Raw genomic sequence first — 24,207 nt, forward strand, 5'->3', positions numbered from 1 at the left:
CTGCCCCTGCCCTGTGCTGGGGCATCTGACTGCTTCTACCTCTTCACTATCTCTCAAGCTCCTTGCCTTCAGTAATTCCCAGCTCCTCCTCTCCTCTGGTGTGTGGCTGGTTTTCCACCACCAGGATCCAAGATCCAAATTCTCTTCCTCTCTGGGGGCTCTTGGTCAGGCAGCTTCCATCACTCCTTCTCATGCAGCCAGTCCCTGACAATGACCCTTAGAAGAGGCAGCTTGGGGTATGTGCTAGCCATGGGACGCGGGTGGTGCTGTGGGTTAAACCACAGAGCCTAGGACTTGCCGATCAGAAGTTTGGTGGTTCGAATCCCCGTGACGGGGTGAGCTCCCATTGCTTGGTCCCTGCTCCTGCCAACCTAGCAGTTCGAAAGCACATCCAAGTGCAAGTAGATAAATAGGTACCGCTCCAGGCAGGAAGGTAAACGGCATTTCCGTGCGCTGCTCTGGTTTGCCAGAAGTGGCTTCATGCTGGCCACATGACCTGGAAGCTGTACGCTGGCTCCCTCGGCCAATAAAGCAAGATGAGCGACGCAATCCCAGAGTAGGTCACAACTGGACCTAATGGTCAGGGGTCCCTTTACTTTTACTTATGTGGTAGCCAGGGCAGTTGCACTGGGCTTAGAGCTTTTGGGAGTGCAAGAACAGGCACTGCCAGTATTACACCAATGGAAGATGAGAGGCAGGGGGCGCCAGATTTTGGCTTTGTACAGGACACCACTTAAATTTGGGCTGCCAAGGTCTACCACTGCCCTTGGTTGGGAAAGGGTTCCCCATTCCCAGGATAAATTGGGGAAACTTGGGACACCTCCGATGGCCGTGGTGTCTTCTTTACTTACCCTGTATTTGTTTTCTAAGTTTCATAATTAATGTATGTCTTGCCTGAGACAGGCCTACCTATCCAAAAGTATTATGAGAATTGCTAAGACTGCCCTTAGGCATTTTAAGTTCTTGGACAGTTTAGGTATCTCAGAGCTTGCATCTGAATCTGGTAACTGAATTAATAACATTCCCGTAATGTTCCATTTTAATTGGCTCTCAGCATTTTAAGATTGAAAGCAATTACACAAAGTTATAGAGCCGAAGTACAGTGTGAGCTTTGAATTATCTGCTTGCATAATTATATACCAAAATATGCTGGGTATCCTTTCAAGTATAAGTGGAGAGGTGGGGAGGAAGGGGGGGAATAGCTAATCTAAGACACATATTATAAAGTCAATGGCTTTTCTTTAGGGGGAAAAAGAGATAAATTTAGTATTCAGAGATTCATGAGAAGCTTTTCTTATCTAATGACAAATGAATGAAAAGGTTAAAAAAAAATCAGGCAATGGAATGACCCGTAGAAAGCAATGCTCATCATGTGCTAGAGCTCGTAATTACAGCTAGATCCCTGGGGGGACAGCCTTTGAAAATTAAACATTCTTACAGCATATCAGATTTGAATAAAAATGATGAGAGCCTATACTATTGTTACTGGTTGCAAGAAGGAGGCCAGATGCAACCCATTTTGCACACAATCTCTCTCACACACTCACACCTTTAACAGCATAAGGGACAAACTGAATTAATGTTATTTTATGAATTCTGAAAAACACACTGAAAATCTATGGTCATATTATGGTAATGATAGGTGGAATTTGCTAAATTAGCACCATATTGGCAATACAATTTGATATCTGATCAGCTTAATAATAATAATAATTTATTATTTATACCCCTCCCATCTGGCTAATTGTACCTGTATTCTACACCAGTGCAAATGAAACATTTAAAGAGATATTTTAGGGGTTCTTTTTGGGACAACTCCATTTATTCCCATTTAGAATGGGTGGTAATTACAATCCAACATGCAAAATCTCTCCCCCCCCCCCCCGAGCCTAGGGCATGCTGATCAGAAGGTTGGTAGTTCCAATCCCCGCGATGGGGTGAGCTCCCGTTGCTCGGTCCCTGCTCCTGCCAACCTAGCAGTTTGAAAGCATGCAGTGCAAGTAGATAAATAGGTACCGCTCCGACGGGAAGGTAAATGGTGTTTCCATGTGCTGCTCTGGTTCGCCAGAAGTGGCTTAGTCATGCTGGCCACATGACCCGGAAGCTGTACGGCGGCTCCCTCGGCCAGTAAAGTGAGATGAGCGCTGCAACCCCTGAGTCATCTGTGACTGGACCTAGCAGTCAGGGGTCCCTTTACCTTTATACACAAACACACACACACACACACACACCCTACAAAAATTGATTCTGTTATCAGCTCCAGAACATTCAAATGTTGGCTCAAATTGGTACTGGATGCCCAGTTCAAATTTGGATGTGAATGTTTTTGTTCCAGTTGCATATTACTTGTTCTAGAAGGTCAAGCAGGAGATGGTCCATTTCACAAGATAGTGTTCACTGTTGAGATGCAATCAAGTCTTTTCTTAAGGTCATGTAACAGAAATTCAAGCAAGGGAAAATGCACAAATACTGTCTCGTTCAGAAGCCAGCTCAGGCCCTCAAAGCCACCCTGACTTATAAAAACCATTGTGAATGCTATCAAATATATACCAGCTCTGAACATCCATATATTTACACCTTCAATTGGGACTGGTTTTTGTGTGTGCAATTCATGTCACGTTCCTGGGGTTTCTTTCACCACCCACAGTATTACACTATGTTAATAAAATGGGAGTTAACAGGACATGGGGAACAGCTAATGAAAGATACCTCTAATCCTTATTGAAGCTTGCAGTGCAAACTAACCTAACATAAAGCACACTGACAAGCAGATTAAATCTGGAAACTTTAATGGTCTGGCTTCAAGTTAAATGCCACTAGCTAGAAAATATTACATAGTAATAAAATGGTACATTCAGTCATGCGTGCTTATTGAAATTAGCAGGCTCAAAAGCTCAGTCTGCCTCCCGTTACATTCAAAAGCAAAGAAAGCAAACTCTGGACATCGTACAAGTGCATGAAGAGGCAGAAGACCTTCCATCACTTGTTTCAAAGCAATGGGCCCAATTTGTCAGTTGGGGGAAAGACCACTGGAGAAACCATTATATACTGGTAACTACTATGTGAGAGCTGGACCATAAAGAAGGCTGATCGCCGAAGAATTGATGCTTTTGAATTATAGTGCTGGAGGAGACTCTTGAGAGTCCCATGGACAGCAAGAAGATCAAACCTCTCCATTCTTAAGGAAATCAGCCCTGAGTGCTCACTGGAAGGACAGATCGTGAAGCTGAGGCTCCAATACTTTGGCCACCTCATGAGAAGAGAAGGCTCCCTGGAAAAGACCCTGATGCTGGGAAAGAAGGAGGGCACAAGGAGAAGGGGACGACAGAGGACGAGATGGTTGGACAGTGTTCTCGAAGCTACAAACATGAGTCTGACCAAACTGCGGGAGGCAGTGGAAGACAGGAGTGCCTGGTGTGCTCTGGTCCATGGGGTCACGAAGAGTCGGACACGACTAAACGACTAAACAACAATCTCTCTCTCTCTCTTTCAGCCCCAGACTCCCGTTCCTATCTGCTGCATGGAAATATAAGAATGATCTACATTGCAGAGTTGTTTTTAGGCTCATTGAAATCTGTATTATTTTTATTTCTCAAAAGCTCTATTTAAATTATTTCCTATTGGTCAACATTTTAGGAAGGCATTGTCCATACCTTGATAATTTTACTGTTTCATATAAAGAGCAAATGCAGCAACTAATTTTTAAAATTCCAAGTGGCATATGAATTCTGAGATCAAAAGAAAGAAAACCCATTTTATTGATCAAAATTACCACCTTGATGCCCATTTTAGTAATTCATTTGCATTTGCTGCTAATTAAACAATGGGAGAGCAGGAATCTTAAATGGTAGTTATGTAATATGTCAATATGATTGTAGTAATTTATTAAACAGCTGTAAGATTAATAAATGCCACTTTGAATATATGGCATTTTTCAACATGCTATTCAAAAATACTTAATGGACACTGAAAGTTTGGAGTTTGTTGGTTCAGATAAGATTCCAAAAGCAGCCCATAATATATCCTTTAGATAAACAACGGATGAAGATGTAGAGCTGATCCCAAGGAACATCCATTCAAAAGCCAGACAAATGTCATAAAAGAGAAAGTGATGGATGTATTAGTCGTACTGCTGAATCCAATTCTGCCTTTTAATGATTAGACTGGGTGATTTATTGAAAAGATAATGCTCAGAGTGGAAGACTAGATGAGGTAATAAACAGCTTCTGAAGGACAATTAAGGAAAAAAGCAGAGATGAAGACTGGATTACAGCTTTGGCTATTTAATGTGCATATACTTCATCGACATTAACACTGTTCCTATTATTAAGCGGGGTGTGGGGAGGAATCAACAAGTCACAGAATTCAAAGGGAAAGTGGGGATTGTAGCTTTCAAGTACATACCTTAGTAGATATTTCTTGTGGGGTTTATTCAAGTCAACAGCGAGGGCAATGATTCAAAGAGAAAGGGCTACACATAAAATAAAATAGTGTCAGTAGGGATTTAACAACATCTCACTGGGTGATGATGCTCGAAATCAACCAGCTGAGATAATTTACATTGTCCAAAGCAAAAGAAAATGGAAAGCTATCAATCAATCAATCAGTCTCCTTCATTGGCATAGAAAAAAGTGCATTGTCTGGAGATCAAGTTTCCTAAAGGACTGTTTCTTCCAAATGTTCATTGCATTTGGCAGGAGATGTTCCTCTACAGGTCCTGCCAGCTACTTGGGGAAAGCCGTAGCTAGATGGACCAATGGAATGACATGGTATAAAGTGGGTTCCTATGGTCTGTGGTGGAAATGGGGGGAAGGCAGGTTTCCTCTCTATGGCAGAGTTCAGAATGTGACTCATCGGACCCAATCGATTCATCTTGCCCTCCTTTGGTTGACTTCCATTGCCATGTGAAGATTTTTTGGTAGTCCTGACCTTTGTATGAGTTCTTTTCTTCCTCTGGTATTCTAGTTTTGATATATTTTTTCTGGTTTTCTTGTTTTCAGGTGGATGTTTATCATGGTTTTTGTTTTCATTATGGTGCACAAGTCAACTTGAGGGTTCTATTCTGAAATGGAAAAGATGGAGTAGAAATTCAGGGATTTATTTATTTTTATTCTTCAGAAGTATGTGCTAGACCGTGGAAGCTATAAATCCTCAAAATCACTTTCTGTTTGTCTTATCAAAGCCAACAAGGTCCCTCCAGTTAAAGGTTATGAAACCTGAGGCAGTCATGCAGTCACACCTAGAAGTTAGATCTCATTAGAAATCTGCAGGAAGGCTCAACAGCTATTTCTGCCCCTTTGCTTTCAATATGATTCAACCACAACCAATGTTAGCTGGATTGGGGCTTGTCTGGTTCATGCCCTACTTTGACAGTTACGAACGATGCTTATTTATAATTTAGTTAATTGAATTGTATTTAATTCACCACTGTCAGGGTTTCAGGGAGAGAAGAGCAGATGGGGGAGGAGACAGAGAGCGAGGGGGAAGAATCCCAGAGAGATGAGGAGGAGGATGACGATGACCAAAGGTCGTCCATGAGTCTGTCCAGTGAGTCAGAGGACTCCCAGAAGGGAGCCCCCCTGGTCAGACCAAAGGGAGGCCGAGGGGGAAGCAGTGAGGAGCAGGGGAGCGAAGGGAGAAGCCCCAGTAGGAGTTGGACACAGGAGCCGGCTTCTCAGCCGGAACGGAGTGAAGGGGGTGGAGTTACCAGTGTGTCAGAGGGAGCAGAGCGAGAAGGAGACAGGGGGAGGAGATCGGAGCAGGACGCTCAGCCGGAGGGGGTGGAGAGTAGCACCGGGAGCAGTGTAGCGGTCGAGAGAAAGGTCAGAAGCAACGTACGCGCGCCAAGTTCAAATGTAGAGGCGCACGGAAGTGAGGAGAGCCCTGGGGAGGAGCCCGGCCCCAAAGCGAGAAGGAGGGGGGCGGAGGCGTCAGAGGATTCAGCCTCGGGCGAGTCCCGGCGAGGGGGAACCCAGGGGGGCAGAAAGACCCTGCGGAAAAGGAAAGAGAGGAAGAGGTGGTCCAGCACAAGCCTCTTAAATTGGTGCCGAGGCGGTACAGATTCAGAGGGTACTTCAGCGGTCTAACGTTACAGACGTAGAGTCACAAAGATGGAATGTAAACGCAACCATGATCTTCAATAAAGACTTTCTGTAAATAAACCGGATTGGAGTTGGGTCTCTTGTGAGCTGGGACCAGACGGGTGGCTCTGACAGTAAGTACCCTCACAAGAACGCAAAAATTTTTTTTTGCAAAGCTCACCAACGGGAGCAGCCATGAGTGCGGAGGAACAGCTGCTTACGCTGAGGAATCAGGTTACCGAACTCACAGCTGCAGTCATTGCATCGCAGAAGAAGAATGACGAACTGGACAAGGCTTGCCAGGACCTGCGAACAAGGTGGGAGCAGGCAAGCAGGGCAGGGGTTCCGGGTTCCAGATCGGAGGGCGTTGCACTTGGACGGCGGGGGGGCGCCTTAGTTACGCACTTTAATGGCAACCTGCAAGACTACCCTAACTTCAGGGCAGACGTCGTGTATGCACTGCATTTGCTCCGTCATGATTTTAAAGATGAGGAGGAGAGAGTGGGGTTCATAATTTCGCATCTGCATGGGGAGGCCAGAGCTTGGTTGCGCAATTTGTGGCGCGAAGATGGCCCTGCCCGCCGCAATTCTGATGAATTTATTAAAGCGATGGATGCTTGTTTCCAGTCCTCTGTGGATGTGGATATTGCTCGTAGGCAGATGCACGGACTGCGGCAAGGCAAAGCCACTGTACGTCAATATCATTCCAAATTCTTTGCATTACTAACTGCGTTGGGCTGGGAGAAGGATAGTAAACCCGTCAGAGATCTTTTCTGGGAAGGTCTTAGCCCCCCCGTCAAGGATGAGATCGCCAGGGGAGATAGACCCCAGACCCTAGAAGACGTAGTGCAACGGGCTTTGGCTATCGGAATACGACATGAGGGACGCCCGTGGCACGAGGGGGAGGGACCCCAGGCGCGTGCACCAGCGAGGACCCCCCCTTTTGTCCCCAGGGACTTCAGCCAGACGCACCCCTCGCCCTTGGGGAGGCAAGGAGAAGAGCCGATGGAAATTGGTGGTGCTAGGGCTCAGACACCATCCAGAGCCCCTGTTTCCGGTGCAGTGAAGGCGAAGCCTCCTAGAGGGACCAGGAAATGTTACATCTGTGACAGTGCACAGCATATGGCGAAAGAGTGCCCCCAGAGGTTCCAGAAGCACACTGCAGCTCTAGCAACAGTAGCAGCGGAAGTGGTGCAAAGAGAGCAGCCTCAGGGAAACGACAGTGCCTGGCTGGAAGCGGAGCTACTGGGGCTCAGCCAGGCGGATCTGTAGAACAGTCCCCAGCACCCTTGCAACGCACAGACCCTTTACCACCCAAGCCAGCAGTGCAACTCACTGCAACCCTTCAGCTGCCAAATGGACAATCCCTGGAAGTTCCCATCACGATTGATTCGGGGAGCAATGCGGATTTTGTGGGAATACAATTTGTCAAGCAGCATAGCATAGCGCTCCTGCCTGCAACGACGCCTCTGAACGTGGTCACAGTGGACGGCAGGAAATTGCTGGGAGGGCAAGTTGTGCAGCAGACGCCTCCCATGGTGCTGCAGATTGGAAATCATCGAGAAGTCATTAGCTTCAATGTCACCCACCTGTCAGACACGCCCATTGTGTTAGGCATGAGTTGGCTGGAGAGGCATAGTCCCGCTGTAGCGTGGTACCAGTGGCAGATCACCTTCTGCTCATCGTATTGTGCTCAGCATTGCATCCAAACCAATCAGGAGGAGGGGGCCGAGCAGCAGCTGCAACTGGGCATGGTGCAGGCAGTGCCTCACAAGTACGAAGGATTCTTGGAGGTTTTCTGCGAGAAAGAAGCTGACAAGTTGCCGCCTCACAGGCCTTACGACTGTGCGATCGACCTGGTGCCGGGGGCGCGACTGCCAACTGCAAAGCTGTATTCCATGTCTGAGGACGAGATGCAAGAGCTCAGAGAGTTCATAGAGCATAATCTGAAGCGCGGGTTCATCCGGGAATCCAAAGCAGTGGGAGGCAGTCCTGTTTTCTTTGTGAAGAAGAAAGACACGCCCCAAAAAAGACTCGTTGTGGACTATCGCTTCATAAACAGACTGACTAAGCCCAAGGCCTTCCCCATGCCCAAGATTGACGACCTCCTAGCGACCGTTAGGAAGGGTAAGATCTTCACCAAGTTGGATTTGCGTGAAGCGTACAACCTCATCCGCATCCGGAAGGGCGATGAGTGGAAGACTGCCATGTTCACGCCTCTAGGCACGTATGAATACAGAGTTATGCCGTTTGGTCTCCAAAATGGCAGCCACGTTTTCCAAGCATTTATGCATCACGTGTTGGCGGGACTCCTCTACAAGAAGTGTGTATGTTTTCTCGACGACATCCTGATTTTCTCGGAATCGCCGGAAGCTCACGAGAAGGATGTAAAGGAGGTCCTACAGAGGTTGAAGGAGCACAGGCTGTACGCCAAGTTGGAGAAGTGCCAGTTTGATGTGACGGAGGTGGATTTCCTTGGCTACAAGCTGTCCGACGAGGGGCTGGCCATGGACAGAGTCAAGGTCCAAGCGGTGTTGGACTGGAAGAGCCCACGCAATCGGAAGGAAGTCCAGAGATTCATCGGATTTGCCAATTTTTATCGCAAATTCATCAAGGGTTTTGCCAATGAGACGGCAGCAATCACGGACACCCTCAGTTCCAAGAAGAAGAAGTTCGCTTGGACGGAACAGGCAGAGCGCTCTTTTCGGAAGCTTAAAAGCCTCTTCGCCTCCGAGGAGCAGCTGCTGCACGTGAATCCCGGCAGGCCCATGCGGGTGGAAACCGACGCATCAGACAGAGCGGTTGGAGCCGTCCTTCTGCAGGAGGATCCGCAAGGCAATTGGAGGCCGGGCGCCTTCTACTCCCGGAAGCTCAGCAAGACGGAGCGGAACTACACCATATGGGACAGGGAGCTGTTGGCCATTCATGCAGCTTTCAAAGCGTGGCGACACTTCCTCATAGGAGCCAAGCACACAGTGCAGGTCCGCACGGATCACAAGAACTTAGAGTATTGGCGAACGGCAAAGCTGCAGACCCAAAGACACATGCGCTGGGCAGAATTCTTTGCGGATTTCGACTTCAAAATAGAATACATCCCGGGGGACTCCAATGTTATAGCAGACGCACTATCCAGGAAACCGCAATACCTGGAGGAGACGACACCAATTGCAGCGAAGCACATTTTCGCACCGCAGGCGTGGGCGTGCGCTGCCATCGCAGTCGACCTGGACGCGGTGCGACGCGCGTTGCAAGCGGATCAATTTGCACAGTCCAAAATGGAGGAGCTACGCAGCGGGTCACAAAGAGACGATGAGTTCCAGTTGAGGGACGGACTCTTAACTCGCAAGGGTGCCCTCTACGTGCCTAACGACGAACTTCGCGCAAAGGTTCTGCAGCAATTGCACGACGCCCCCAGTGCGGGCCACTTCGGCAAGGAGAAGACAATAGAATTAGTGGCCAGGGACTTTTGGTGGCCCCAGATGCGGGGAGAGGTGGCGGATTACGTCGCCAGGTGTGACACCTGTCAGAGGTCCAAACCAGTACACCAGAAGCCGGCGGGATTGTTGGAACCGCTGGAAACGCCGCAGCAGCCGTGGGAGAGGGTAGCACTGGACTTTGTTACTGACCTGCCCAGCTCCAGAGGCAAGACGGCGGTGCTGGTGGTTGTGGACTTGTTCACCAAGATGGCGCACTTCATTCCTTGTGCCAAGGTGGCGACGGCAGAACAGACCGCCAAACTCTTCATCGACCACGTGTTCAGAGTGCATGGACTACCGCAGTCCGTCCTGTCTGACAGGGGGCGCCAATTTGTTTCCAACTTCTGGCAGAAGCTTCTGGGTATCCTGCACGTCAAGATCGACCTAGCGTCGGCGAGACATCCACAGACCAACGGCCAAGCAGAGAGGGTCAACGCGATCATGCAGCAGTACCTGAGGTGTTACGCCAATCAGCGACCCGCAGCGTGGGTGGACTACCTGCCGATGGCTGAGTTTGCCTACAACAACACGAAGCACGCATCGACCGGGGTGACGCCGTTCTTCGCGAACAATGGCCGTCATCCCAGAACCTTTCCGAGGCTTATAGCACCAGGAGAGGGGGCACCTCAAGAGGCCGACCAGTTCGCAGCAGAGTTGCAAGAGGTGCACGAGGAGCTGCGGAGACATTTGGAGCTGGCCAAACAGGCCTATAAGGTGCAGGCGGACAAGCACAGAAGGGCGGGAGAGGACATCCAGGTGGGGGATTGGGTATGGTTAGCGGCCCAAGCGATGCCAGCCAGATCGTTAGCCAAGAAGAAGCTAGGACACAGGCAGCTAGGACCATACCAAGTTGAGGCTAGGATCAATCCTGTAGCATTTCGCCTGGCCCTTCCAGAAGGCTCCAGAGTGCACCCGGTCTTTCATAGGTCGGTGCTCACTCCCTACAAAGCCCCGCACAGGTTTCAAGAGTCAGAAACAGTACCAGACCCACGCAAAGGGGCACCCAAGAGGGGGGGGTCGCCTAGGGCCGAACCCCTCAACGAGGTCACAGAGATACTGGACTCGAGATGGGGGGAAGAGGGGGTTGAATACTTTCTCGCCAGAGAGGGCACCCCAGCCACTGCCAATAGTTGGGTGCCGGGCTACGCGTTAGACGAACCCCTTTTGAAAGATGAGTTCCATGCACTTTTCCCACATAGACCCATGCCAGCTGAGTACTTTGATGACTGGCTTTTCACGCCCACATTGTCAGATACCACGTTCAGGGGCTTTTCTTCCGCCGAGGAGGGAACGCCCGAATCGAGCCCGCCCAGGGGATCGTGTTCGGGAGTGGACACACTACCTTTGGATTGGTGGGAGGAGCAACCAGAGGAGGACTGGCGTAAGAGGTGGGTGAAGTGGCCTTGGAAGGCAGCACCAGACGAAGTAGCAATGGAAGAAGAGACTGAGACCGCGTTGGGTGCAGAACCCGAGTTCGAACACACGTACACAGAACTGCCAGCAGAGAACATTGAAGTAGACGACCTGTATCCCGAATCTACCCCCGAAGAGCCGCAGCTTCCACAACCTGCACCCGACGAGCGGGAGGGGGGAAGGGGGGGCTTCGAGGGGGGGATGGATGTCAGGGTTTCAGGGAGAGAAGAGCAGATGGGGGAGGAGACAGAGAGCGAGGGGGAAGAATCCCAGAGAGATGAGGAGGAGGATGACGATGACCAAAGGTCGTCCATGAGTCTGTCCAGTGAGTCAGAGGACTCCCAGAAGGGAGCCCCCCTGGTCAGACCAAAGGGAGGCCGAGGGGGAAGCAGTGAGGAGCAGGGGAGCGAAGGGAGAAGCCCCAGTAGGAGTTGGACACAGGAGCCGGCTTCTCAGCCGGAACGGAGTGAAGGGGGTGGAGTTACCAGTGTGTCAGAGGGAGCAGAGCGAGAAGGAGACAGGGGGAGGAGATCGGAGCAGGACGCTCAGCCGGAGGGGGTGGAGAGTAGCACCGGGAGCAGTGTAGCGGTCGAGAGAAAGGTCAGAAGCAACGTACGCGCGCCAAGTTCAAATGTAGAGGCGCACGGAAGTGAGGAGAGCCCTGGGGAGGAGCCCCGCCCCAAAGCGAGAAGGAGGGGGGCGGAGGCGTCAGAGGATTCAGCCTCGGGCGAGTCCCGGCGAGGGGGAACCCAGGGGGGCAGAAAGACCCTGCGGAAAAGGAAAGAGAGGAAGAGGTGGTCCAGCACAAGCCTCTTAAATTGGTGCCGAGGCGGTACAGATTCAGAGGGTACTTCAGCGGTCTAACGTTACAGACGTAGAGTCACAAAGATGGAATGTAAACGCAACCATGATCTTCAATAAAGACTTTCTGTAAATAAACCGGATTGGAGTTGGGTCTCTTGTGAGCTGGGACCAGACGGGTGGCTCTGACAGCCACCTTTTAATATGTGGTGCACATTCATCTCTCATAATCCCCTTTGAACCTCGGGCCTTTACTCTAAACTCTGACCTTATCTTAAAATAGTTTTGTAAGCCATACAATGTTTTGTTTGGATTTATTGCTTAATCAATGACCACTGAAGCATGTATGTGGCTATGAATCCTTTGCTATCCTGCATGCCCTTGAAGGTGTGAGCAACCTTTACAAATGAAGCATTGTAGAACTGTAGAACTCAGAGGCTTGCGGTCATTTGTAAAGCTGGCTAGATATCCAAGGCAATGTATTTACCGTTGCTTGGGTTATATCTGAATTCCAAGGCTATGTCTAAATTGGATAGTTCTCAGTTGGACAACTCACAGTTCTCTAGGTGTCGTACAATGAATTCTAGCCACCAATAACATACTAACACAAGCACAGCAGCGACCATGGCTGTATCAGTATCAGAAGCAATACTATCTTCCTTTTTGGGTACGTGGGTGGCGCTGTGGTCTAAACCACTGAGCCTCTTGGGCTTGCCGATCAGAAGGCCAGTGGTTTGAATCCCCGCAACAGGGTGAGCTCCCGTTGCTCTGCCCCAGCTCCTGCCAACCTAGCAGTTCGAAAGCACACCAGTGCAAGTAGATAAATAGGTACCACTGCGACGGGAAGGTAAATGGCATTTCCATGTGTTCTGGTTTCTGTCACGGTGTCCCATTGCACCAGAAGTGCATGACCCAGAAAGCTGTCTGAGGACAAATGCCAGCTCCCTCAGCCTGAAAGCAAGATGAGAGCCACAACCGCATAGTCGCCTTTGACTGGACTTAACCGTCCAGGGGTCCTTTACCTTTTACCTTTTACCTTTACTTTCTACCAAAAAAAGGTGCCAGAACTCACCATGAACACCTCCCATGTTCTCAATAACGACAATGGTGCCTAACTGAGAGGTGCTGGAACTCAGTTCCAGTGAATTCCAGCTGAAAAAAAGCCCAGATCAGAAGGAATAATTTAAAAGACTTAACTATGTATTGAAGGTTAAAGAAGAGGCAGGGAGAGATGTGCTCTGGTGAGCATCATGCCTCCAGGTTCCAAGTGAAACAGCCCCAAGTTCATCAACACACAAGTGGGATGCTAAATACTGTAGTGCCCTCACAGGAAGATCTCTATTTCTCCATTTAAATAGAACAGTTTAAGACGGTAAAGCTACTGAACTCGTAATTTGGTCCTATTCTTTGACTAGCCCTTTATCCCAAGATCTGGCCAGTCCAGCAGTTGAAATCTTAAGCCGAGCCTGTGTACTCTTTGACACTACTAGCTGAATGCAACCCATCAGCCCAAGGGCTCTCTACAGCTAGACTGGTGACTGGGAGTGGCCACTGAGACCATATAACACCGGTCCTGAAAGACCTACATTGGCTCCCAGTATGTTTCTGACCACAACTCAGAAAGGTGCTGACCTTTAAAGCCCTAAATGGCCTCATCCCAGTATACCCGAAGGAGCATTTATCCCCATCGTTCAGCCAGGACACTGAGGTCCAGCTCCGAGGGCCTTCTGGCAGTTCCCTCACAGCCAGAAGTGAGGTCACAGGGAACCAGGCAGACGGCCTTCTCGGTTGTGGTGCCCACCCTGTGGAACACCCTCCTATCAGATGTCAAGGACATAAACAACTATGTGACTTTTAGAAGAAGGCAGCCCTGTTTAGGGAAGTTTTTAATGTTTGATGTTTATAATATAATATAATATAATATAATATAATATAATATAATATACTGTTGGGAGCTGCCCAGAGTGGGTGGGGAAACCCAGACAGATTGGTGGGGTATAAATGATATAGTAGTTGCGTGTCGAGGTCCCCAGGTCCACCCCAATAACTCACACATCACACATAAATTTTTGTTTAAGGTTTTTGGCATAATTTTGGCCACAACTTTATTAAAATACAAATTTGTGAGTGGTTGCTTAGGCATTGGTTGCGACTATCTGCCCCCACCATGGGGGACAGACTGACATTCCGCACAATGTGAAAGTCAGAATGGGGGAATACACTTGGGGGTTACGCGGAGCAGGGAACCTGTCCTCACCCCAAATGCAACCAGGAGCTCATTGCTATGGCCCGAGCCCCCTTGACAGAGTGGACAAGCAATAGTTAGCTCCCAATTCCTTTAACGGAATCCCTTGCAGCAGCAGCATTAGAGGGGCAGGCACAGCCAATCCATGCCCCTCAACCAACCAAACCATAAACCAATGCCTAACAAGTTGTGACGATTTGCTACACAGTAGGCAAAAACCAAATGGCCCCAGCCAATCAGCCAGATGGACAAAATTCCTACCAGGCCCCCGCTCCAAAGCAGACGACCCCATGACAGGCATAGCAAGGTCAAAGCGAACAACCCTATTCTAGGGAGGGAGGGACGGACAATCCAATGCACAGGCGATAAGAGGAAGCCCTAGCCTCGTGCAAGGAGTTTTAGTATTTCTGGCTGTCAATCAATAAATGGCAACATTAACTTCTTCCCAACAACAAGGGAAGCCCCAATCACATCAGTGACCAATGATCAATTAGCCCGCCCTCCAACTTTGGAGTGTCCTGGCGGCCCCCACCGCAACACGTGCTCTCCATGAAGGAGAACATGCTTTGTAGTAGTAGTATTAGTAGTACATCTTCAGGGTTTTTTGCTGCCTACCTGGGGCTGAAAAACATAAGAGGCCTATTTACTGCATATGACAGGTGGGCTATATTCAATATGGTGGATCACAGATTGTGCAGGCCTGTCCTAAGTCTTTAGCACACCCACTGGACTTTAACAAAATGCCTTCACACTCATGGATCTTCCCACTTACAAAGTAACCAGGTCTAGCAATGTGCCTTCCCTCTTCAATATTATTTTAACAGGCTTAGAATATTTGTGGATTAGCTAGTCAACACACCTACAAATGGATGCACACACACACACACACACACACACACACACACACATATTTGTCTTTAGATTGAAAATGATGGTCTGCACCCCTCTCCTTTGAAAGTCATTATAAATGCTTATAACTTGTCCAAACCTTGCCTGAGAGACCAGAGTATATGAATTCAATAATATTTCCTATCAGGTTTATTTTAATTGCTTTTTGACATCTTTCCCAACAGAGAGTAGTTGTCCTTGGGCCAAACTTATGATGGGTATAATTAATTTTATGATATGGCTTTACACCAGATATAGCCACAGCCCCATCTGAATATTCTTTCCTGGTGTATGTATGGGGGAGGGGGGAGGGAGAGAGGGGGAAATAAACTGTGCTAAACCCATGCAAGATGTCCAATTAATGGTATCACTTTGGGGGCACATTTTATCTTCCAGTTATTTCACCATCTCCCTCCCCCAATTTAGACTTAATTTCTCATTCTCATAAATGCATTTATCCTTATAGGCACATCGAGACTGAGGAAAATTGCAGAGAACTTTTCAAAAACCGGAGTGTTGAACTTTAGCAGATACCAGAAATTTTTGGCATCAAGAGAAAAAAGAGAGGCTTAAAAGTTAGTTTATATTTCATATGCTATGATTTGAACTGACCAATTAAAATGGGGGCTAAACCACTGGGATAATTTGACGTGATCTACAAAAGCAGCTCATCGTTTCCCCCTCCAAGTATAGAAATGTGGGTGATCTTCTAATGAAACAAGGTAATGTACAGCAATGCACAAATAATGACAGTATTCTTTCCCAACAGTGTCCAGCCAAATGCCTCTAGGCAGTTACAAAGAGGGCATGATAAAGATAGACATTTGCTATTGATTTTCCCAAACACCTAATGATCAGAGACAGGCTGCTTCTGAATACTGAATTCCCATTTCTGAACTGTCATGGCTCATAGACATTAGCCATCTTCAAGGCTTCAGCTGGAACATGCGAGGGCATTACTTGCGCAGAGGACAAGAGGTAGAGTCTCTAGTGCTGCCCCCAATGACCTCAATGTGCACTGCCCACATACTTGCACCTTCCGTTCCTGGCCTTCATGTGTTCAAAGTTCTGGACAGGGCTTTTAAGGAGATTCCAAAAAAATATGTTTAGAAGCCAACCTGTGATCAGGAACATGGCCTTACCAGGGCTCCTGGTTGCAACAAGGCTACCAAGCCTGGAAAGGTCAGGCGTGATATGTGAATGGTGTTATGTACTGAAGTTCTCACCCTGGGCCAGCAGGGGGATACTGCAGATAGTTCAGGTCCACATATGCAAATAAGGGATCGAAAGTGACGTTCAGTGATTGGATAGTTACAGAAAATGGTTACTGTTGCGTTCTAGTGGAGTTCTATATAAGCAGGCTGGCTGAACCCTTCAGTTCAGTTCTGTTCTGGCCTGTGAATAAACAAGAGCTGTTTGAAGAATCGCTGTGTCATCTGATATGTTCACCAACAACTTAACACATGGGGTATTGAGAAAACTTGGTGCAGGAACAGGGGCATGTGGGCCAAGCCCCCTACACATGTTCTGCCTTCACACCCATGAGGCTGAATGCTCAAAGAGGACTCTTCCCAACAAATCTACTCATCCTTTTTTCTTTGGAAGCAATTGCAAAGTTTTTGTCTGACCCACAAAGTGATTATTTGACTTTCCTCTGTTTATTCTTTATTGCTGAAATATTTATCTCCCAACTTTTGGCCCCGCCTACCCCCCCCCGAGCAATGACGCTTATAGTATCAATTAAAAGATTCAATGATAAAATAACTTTCTTTAAGGTCAGAGTTGGGTCTGTCTCCTGTTGGCTCAAGCTCCACAAAGCCAGGAAATGGAAAGCTATTGTTGGTGCTTTAACAGATGTGTAGTGAAGCTGTGCTTGTCACAAATTGTTCATGTTTGGACATTTAGGGAAAATTTGATCCTAATTGTACTGCTATATGTGAATTTACCTATCCATGTTTGTTGCTTACATCAGTAGTTCCTATGAAAAATTCAGCTTCGTTTTAGACCTCATCAGGTAGATCCGTGTATGGCAGGTGATTAATTCATTTTTATAAGTTATAGAATGTTGATGGAAACTTTGACCTTTTCAACTCTCTGGAAAATTCAGTGCTGCTGTTCACCATAACTGTAGGAGCATTTCTGTGCTCCTATAATTGATACAATAATTAAGAGTATAAAAAAGGAACTAGAGAATCTGAAGCTAAATATTACAGTTACAGAAGGAGGAAATCCTAAATTAAAAAAAGGGGGGATGGAGGATTGAAGACGTATACAAGCTCACACGTGGGTGGGACGCGGGTGGCGCTGTGGGTAAAAGCCTCAGCGCCTAGGACTTACCGATCGAAAGGTCGGCGGTTCGAATCCCCGTGGTGGGGTGCGCTCCCGTCGCTCGGTCCCAGCACCTGCCAACCTAGCAGTTCGAAAGCACCCCCGGGTGCAAGTAGATAAATAGGGACCGCTTACTAGTGAGAAGGTAAACGGCATTTCCGTGTGCTGCTCTGGTGCTGGTTCGCCAGAGCAGCTTCGTCACGCTGGCCACGTGACCCGGAAGTGTCTGCGGACAGCGCTGGCTCCCAGCCTCTAGAGTGAGATGAGCGCACAACCCTAGAGTCTGTCAAGACTGGCCCGTACGGGCAGGGGTACCTTTACCTTTTTACAAACTCACAACATATGTACAACTTGCATATAAAACACAGACTTGCCATGGACAAATTAAATTATATTTGGGTTCCATTCTTGCAAATACTGTAATAGGTTAAGACAGTGCTTTTTCTGAGGGGACGCAGGGGTATGCATTCCCCTAAACATTTTGTAAATCTTTGTAGTTTTGTCCATTTACTGTATTTATTTTTCCCGATTTGAACTATAAAATGGTGGTTTTCTTGAGTCAAAATGAGAGTACCCCTAAACATTTTTTAAAAGAAAAAAAAAACACTGGGTTAAAATCTTGGGAAGTACAATAACAACCTTGTAAAATATACAGTTTGGGGTTTTATCCCCTCCCCCCTTTATTTTCCCTTCTACACGGGTTCTGTTTCTCTTTTTCATTTTCTCTCTTTTATTTACGTCTCACCATGTTTAGTGCACATATAATAATGTACTTTTTGAACTTTCAATCATAAAGTAAAAAATACAAAAATACAAAAAAGTGGGGGATAGAGGACTCAACAGCATTCCAAGGGTTGCCATATTTTGAAGAGCAAAAAAGAGGATGCTATGGCAACTTTCATTTTAAATACCTCTCCTATATGTGGTCCTGCCAACCTAGCAGTTCAAAAGCACCCCAAAAAGTGCAAGTAGATTAATAGGTGCCACTCTGGTGGGAAGGTAAACAGTGTTTCCGTGCACTGCTCTGGTGTTGGTGTTCCATTGCGCCAGAAGCGGTTTAGTCATGCTGGCCACATGACCCGGAAAAACTGTCTGTGGAGCGAAAAAACGCTGGCTCCCTTGACCTGTAAAGTGAGATGAGCGCCACAACCCCAGAGTTGTCCGTGACTGGACTTAACTGTCAGGGGTCCCTTTGCCTTTGCTATATGTAGGCTATAAAGGTAAAGGTAAAGGTTCCCCTGCCCGTACGGGCCAGTCGTGTCCGACTCTAGGGTTGTGTGCCCATCTCACTTAAGAGGCCGGGGGCCAGCGCTGTCCGGAGACACCAGCACCAGTGATATATTGCTGAGGGGGGCAGGAAAAGAGAAGAGAAAAGCAAGTCTTCAACCACCAGTTACATCTATGTCTCATCCAGAAAGTATAGCCAGATAGCCAGAGGCATTTTGGCAAATTTAAAAAATCCACCCGGACATAAATTTTACCCCTGAAAAAGAGGGTGTGTCCTGGAAAAAGACACCTCCGCATCTCATTGGTTGCCTCTTCGTTACTGGGGGAAATTTTCTGTCGGTTGGGGTTTGATTGGCAACTAAAGGGCTATTTAAGGGGCTGCACAGGGCAAAGTATTTTCTCTTTTGCATCGTACAGCGGATCTCCTGCTCTCCCTCCCTATAACTTAAGGTTGTGTTTTTGACCTTGCTATGCCTGTCTAGGGGTCGCCTGTTTTTGGAGCAGGGGCCCGGTAGGAATTTTGCCACTTGGCTGATTGGCTGGTGCCATTTGGTTTTTGCCTACCAATTAGCAAATCGTCACAACTTTGCAAGGTTGGCAGTTAGGCATTGGTTCATTCTTTGGTGGAGGGGAGTACGAACTGGCTGTGCCTGCCCCTCATTTTTTGTTGCTGCTGCTAGGGAATTCTGTTAAAGGAATCCAGGGGTTCGGTTTGCTCTATCCAATTGTCTCTCAGGGGTAGGGACATGCCAGAGTTCCTGGGAGCATCTGGGGTGAACTAAGAGGCGGAAATCCACCTCTGTGCTCCCCCAGTATGTTTTCCCTTACTGACCTCTGGAGGTTCCAGTTGTCAGTCATGTTCCTGCCGGTGCAGGTTCAGGTAGTCCGAACCAATGCCTAAGCAACCACTCACATGCTGTAATCAATAAAGTTGTGGCCAAATTAATGCCAAAAATCTTAAACAAATATTCTGTGTGATTTATTTTGGAGGGGGTTTGGTGGTCTTCACACTCAAATGCCCTGTCCCGTGCCCCATCCAACCAGAATCCTGATAGCAATGTGGTGTGAAGTGAGCCCTGTGATGTTGATGTCATTGGGTGTGGCCAGTGTGGTGTAGTGGTTACGAGCGATAGACTTGAAATCTGGGGAACCGGGCTCATGTCTCCGCTCCTCCACATGCAGCTGCTGGGTGACCTTGGGCTAGTCACCCTTCATTGAAGTCTCTCAGCCACACTCACCTCACAGAGTGTTTGTTGTAGGGGAGGAAGGGAAAGGAGAATGTTAGCCGCTTTGAGACTCCTTCGGGTAGTGATAAAGCGGGGTATCAAATCTAAACTCCTCCCCTTCTTCTTCTTCTTCTTCTTCTTCTTCTTCTTCTTCTTCTTCTTCTTCTTCTTCTTCTTCTCATGTATATCTCATGTTGGCTCCCATGTATATCCTGATTCCATACCATGTAGCCAGTCAGCAGGGTTTTGAATTGTGTTCCGAAACAAACCTGTAAGCAACACAAAATCGTCAACCTCAGAGGCATATGTATGTTCCAAAATGCAGGGCCTGGCTGCAACCTTAACAGCCTTGTTTTGCAGCAGCCAAAGTTTCCAGAGACTTTAAAAAAAAGTTAAAGGCAAATGAAATATTTAACTTTGTTGATAGTGGGCATAACTAATTTGTATGAATGGTATTTCCCCCCAAATTCCATATTGGCTTTGCGGCGACAATGCTAATGTTGCCTGTTTGGCTATATTAAAGCTGTCAGAAATCACAGCACAGTAAATACAGCTGGGGAGGATTTCAATATTTAGCATGGCACTAGGTACAGATTTGTATGCAGATTGTGTGAATTGCCTCCGGCTTGCATTCTGCAGCAGGGCATTTCGTAAGAATGTATTTAAGGAAGTGACAGACAGTTGGCTTCTAACTAGCACAAAGGTGCTGTCTAGATGCCTACATCAATAGCAATCTTCTGTGCACATATGAAGAGTGTGTCTGATTGATTTTTTAGGGGTGGGGAACACCCCCCCCCAAAAAACCACTCTGCATTATAGTACTCTGAAAAGAGAAGCCCCTATCGGTAGAAAAAAAATGCCATTCATAATGTGACGTCCACTTCTATGGCAAAGCAAAGCGATTAGAGTTTTGAAACACAGCGAGATCTTTAGTAAATCAAAAGAGAATGTGATGCCAGCAACAGAAGAACACAAACAATTAAACCAGCAGTATCACCTTCTCTTCTGGCCTAATTCCAAGATGCTTCTAAACATATTCCTTTGTTCATATTCCAAGCCCACAGTATGAATGATCTTTGGTTTGCTTCCAGATCTGTTAGTAGTAATATACTGCATGCTCACAGCTTCACAAACACACAAGCACACACACATTTCTCCAGTGAAAATAGGGATGTCCTGTTCTATTATTCATTCATTCATTCATTCATTCATTCATTCATTCATTCATTCCCTACCCATCTGACTGGGTTGTCCCAGCTACTCTAGACAGCTTCCAACATACAGTGGACCCTCTGGATATGAACTTAATTTGTTCTGGGGGTCCGTATGTGCCCCAAAAAGTCTGCATATAGAGGTGCCACTTCTGTGCACACGTGTGGCGCAACATAACGCTTCTGCGCACATATGCGTGGTTTGCCACATTCGCAACGCGAAAGTTATGTTATCCGAAGGTAACGTAACCTAAGGGTCCATAATAGTAAACATAATAAAACATAAATCAACTTCGCTATATAGGGCTGCCTTCAGATGTCTTCTAAAGGTTTCATAGTTATTTATCTCCATGGCTTGTGGGGTTGCATAACTTCATACCCTCTGACATTTCTCTGATGAAAATACGGATGTCCTAAGGAAAAGCGGGACATCCTGGGAGCAAATCAGAAAACAGAACAGCTTCTGTAAATCCAGGACTGTCCCTGGAAAATAGGGGCACTCAGAGGTTCTGGGATGTGTACATTCCTAGGAATCACACTCCAGGCCACTCAAACAGAATGTGGACCACTTCTTTTTAATAATGTTGTGCCTAAGGCAAAACTTACCCAGCTTTTACTGACAGGTCTCTCGTGTTTGTGGGCAAGTGGGGTGGCAGATGTGCAGCTGCAATGCAAGCCATCTCTCTCCACAGACTCACCATAAAGATGAATGTTTTGTAACTATTAAAACACCCCAAAATAATTTGCCCTCTTTGTCTGACTTGAAGGGGGATTTAGACCCTTTGCATGTTGGGATACTGCCAGGGAGATATGGCCCATCATGACTCCACGTCGCCTCCGGACGATCCATGGATCTCCCGTAGATACAGTATCAGCAATTAGCGACACAAGCTCCAGAAAATAGCTTGCCACATTCCAGAGCTGATGCACGCTCTATCGGCAGAATTTGCACAGCGAAAGGTGCATGCAGGAGAGCATTATTTAGAAGTTTATTCAGCGTTGGTCAGAACAAAGGAAAGAACATGACTGCCTGCTTGCGTGTTCAGGCACAGAGAGAGAAACGAAAGCAAAGACAAAACATAAACATCCTGTGAACAGGAAATACGCAGACTCTGTGACTCACAAAGCCTGCTCTCTTTTAAGGTGGAAGGGAAATATCCTAACATTGCACCCCTCCACTTTCTTCACCTACACATATCTGAATGGCTCTGTTAATAGTTAACCTTATTGGAGCAATGTATGTGTGCATTTATAAGGGATCGAAATATTCAATAACAATTAGATCACTGTACGTTATTCAACAACCAAGGATGCAATCCTCACCCCAGCCAGGCAGCAGCGGGACTTGAGAGAGTGATGGTGATGCTGCCGTACACAGAATCCTGCTTTTCATGGAGCCGGAAAATAAAGTTGTTTTATTATGCTAGTTCCAGAGAGAGGTGCAACAATTGGACCCAGATCAGCTCTCTTGCTGCAACTTGTGGCTTGTAGGGCCAGCTTGGGGTCCAGTGAATCTTAAATGCCCCACTTCTGCCCTTTCCCACTTCCAAAATGCTCCACTTTGGAGCTTCAAGGTTGTTGTTGTTGGAGTAGGCAATGTGGTAGCTTCTGCCTCTCATCATCTTTGATGGTTAGAGCAGGGGCCTCTGTGACAGCAGATGCTCCTCATCAGTGAGAGATATCTGCCTCATCCAAACCCTCTCCAATGTGGTGGACCAGGGATTTGAATACCTTTGTCCTTGTTCTTAAATATTATGAAAGACATTTTCTAATGAAGCACACCAGTTCCCATCTTGAGACAGTTGCTCCCTCCTTTGTGTGAGAAATGGGAGAGAGAGTGTTTCAGTTGTTTCAAAGAACAGTGATGTTCTCTTTGCGATTTTGGTCCTAGGTTTTTTTCATTCTACAATTGTAGCTTCATGGACAATAATGGCCAAACAGGGCTCTGGTTCAACCAGAATCCAGTGGGGTTAGAACACAGGGCAGAGTAAACCAGAGGAGCAATTTAAAGGAAGGGGGTGGGAAAGTCTTCTCACTGCTATCTGGAACTGGAAAACTGGCAAACTTTCCCATGTCCCTTTCCCATGCCTTCACCCCAAAATCCACCTGTCCCGTCCTCTTTCTGCATTAACCTCTGGTTGGACTGATCATTTAATAAACACACACACACACACACACAATGCACTTAAATGCATCTTTGAATACACTGCTGTAAATGTTTCTTCTCTCAAAATATGCCATTTAAAACATATTTTGTACTGGGGATGGGATTTGAGCCGAGAGCTCTATCAGAGCAATCAGGAAGTGTGAACACTGAGTTCCAATCCACAGCTTAGCCCAGGAATTGTGGATGAGGTCATTGTTCATTGGTACCCACAACGATCAAATTCCTCAAGCATCCCTGTCTGACGGTAGACACCCTATACCGTTTAACTGAACGTATGAAGTGAAAATGTTGCATGGAGAATACAAAAATCCAACAGTCATGCTTTTCCCAGAGCCTGTTGCCAGATATTTTGGCTCTGAGGTGTGTGTGTGTGTGTGTGTGTGAGAGAGAGAGAGAGAGAGAGAGAGAGAGGGAGAGGGAGAGGGAGAGAGAGAGAGAAGAGAAGAGATGGGGTAATTCCTTTCTTGTCAGTTACTGACCAGGGATAGCCATAGTAGTTTCATCTAGATGCTGTGTTGGCCTGATAGAAATCAGGGCCCAACAACATCGGGGGGGGTGTCATCTGGAGGGCACCATTATGGCTACTTCTTCTGCATATTTATCCTTGCTTCCACTACTCATGGGGATGTTTATTGCAGGAGGTTGGAATAAGCTGTGCCTTTCAGGTCAGTGAACTGTGTAGCAAACTGTTCTATTTGTTCTTCTTACCAGATTCTTCAGGCAGAACTCTGGTGATGAATTTAACTGTCTCTTGCCACAGATGACCTGTGGCAGCACTGAATACAAACCACTATGATGTATACAGTAACTGTTGGCCATATATTTCTAGGTAACAATGCGATCTTAAATCCTCTCTGCTAAAAGACAGCAGAAGGCCCCTGCAATCATAACATCACATAAACCCCAAAGGTTGTTTAAGGTTACTTCTAGGCATGCTGTACCTTGTAAATATATTTTTACCCACTCAGTTTTCATTTCCGTTTTGTATATCTTTACCCTTCAGTGATTCCTTGCCATTAATAAACCATGAATGCATAAATATGAAGTTAAAAAGGACCATCTTTCAAGAGCTATAGCACTTTTATGGCAAAGGCATTCAAGTGGAATCTTTCTGATACACAGTCAATTGACTTTTTTAAAGTAAC

This window comes from Podarcis melisellensis (assembly GCF_964234715.1).
Source record: "Podarcis melisellensis genome assembly, chromosome: 4".
Classification (NCBI taxonomy): domain Eukaryota; kingdom Metazoa; phylum Chordata; class Lepidosauria; order Squamata; family Lacertidae; genus Podarcis; species Podarcis melisellensis.